Consider the following 419-nt stretch of genomic DNA (forward strand, 5'->3'; position numbering starts at 1 on the left):
TATCTGCCCCTGGCTGCTTGTCATGTGGCCCTCAATGGCTTACCAAAACCCAGTAAGCTGCCCTCTGCCCAAAATAATTGCCTGCCTCTGTGCTAGGGGGTTGGATCCCTGTCTGTGCCCAAGGTGGGTGCAGAAGGGAAGGAAAATAGAAGAATCTTTAGCCTCTGCTAGGAGACACAGGCAACCAGCTGGTGATTTGGTTTTGTGAGGTTTTATCTAGTACATGAAGCCAGGCCTGAAAAACTCATATCACTAAAGATATCAGTAAGGTTTGGTGCAGCCATTCAGACAAATTAAGAATCAAGACTGTGTAGGTTGCACCAGAGTCCTGTACCTTAATTCACAAGTTCTTTTCATTTTTGCCCTGCCCACGCTCCATTCAAGAGTTAAATCTCCGCATGGAAGCCTGTTCAGCTGCA

Source organism: Gavialis gangeticus, unplaced genomic scaffold (genome assembly GCF_001723915.1).
Source record: "Gavialis gangeticus isolate Ggan-Ray unplaced genomic scaffold, GavGan_comp1, whole genome shotgun sequence".
Lineage (NCBI taxonomy): Eukaryota > Metazoa > Chordata > Crocodylia > Gavialidae > Gavialis > Gavialis gangeticus.